This window comes from Typopeltis vanoorti, chromosome 6 (assembly GCF_054136105.1).
Source record: "Typopeltis vanoorti isolate ZY-2024b chromosome 6, IOZ_Tvanoo_1.0, whole genome shotgun sequence".
NCBI classification, from domain to species: Eukaryota; Metazoa; Arthropoda; class Arachnida; order Uropygi; family Thelyphonidae; genus Typopeltis; species Typopeltis vanoorti.
The window spans coordinates 101645814-101646866 of NC_143554.1; positions in this window are offsets into that span (position 1 = coordinate 101645814).

Consider the following 1053-nt stretch of genomic DNA (forward strand, 5'->3'; position numbering starts at 1 on the left):
GACATAGGATACACCGGGAGGCATACGACTAACCACATTATCCTCGGGACGGGTATGGTTTGGAAGGACTAAGGACACCTCCGTAACAGGCCACTAGGCCTAATACGTAAAAAGGAAGAAGTTTGTGAAAAATCCATATGCACTCACCTCCCCCCCCCCTACACACAAACACTTGAAGTTTTGATGTTGATGTAGAAAACGTAGGAGCCACAACTAGGTTATTTGAAGTAAATCCCTCCCATGAAAAGTTGTATTTTTATTTTCCTAAATTCATTCGCCCTATAAACGGTGCTACATACTACGGTCCCACACGTAGAACCAGAAGAGGCCTAAGTCCCATCATCCTGTGCTATCCAACTCTAGACTTGGGGGGATTCGAGAAGTCCTTCTCTGGTAAGTCCTCCATGCCTCCAGTGTGCCTTGAAAGGCACGCAAAGAGAGAATCTTGAAAAAGCCTGGGAGAGAGCTCAAAGCTTAGTGAGTTCATACAGTATATTAGCATTAGTACTGTTGGGTGGGCTGAGGGGAATTAAAATCAAAACAAAAATGAATAGATTTATTAATGAAAATTATTAGTTATTGCACATCTTATTTTACATAATGGACCACATAACGCAAATCACTGTTACTTTTTATAGAATCCCTCCATAAGAACCAAGTGAATAGGAGACCAAATAAGATGGAGTAGAAAATTTTTTAAAAGAAATTCACAAACATCGATGCCACACAGTGGGATTCGAACCCACAACATGTAAATTAGAAAGCCTAATTATTAAATTAGAAATAGTAAATTAGAAACGCTGACCATTCGAAAAACCAGGCTTGCCAAACTGGGATCTATGGAAATAGCTAGAAGATGCTTGACGTCATGAGACAGATAGGTACATAGTGGAAGGAAAAATGAAAAGAAACGTGTTTGTACACAAGACATCGTGATATTTCACTGTCGGGAATATAGTAAATTTGAGACGGACTTTGTGATTACTTGAAAGAAATTGAATAGCATGATATTCAATAAGAAAAGTATGTATTCTAAGGGGTTTTTTTTCTCCT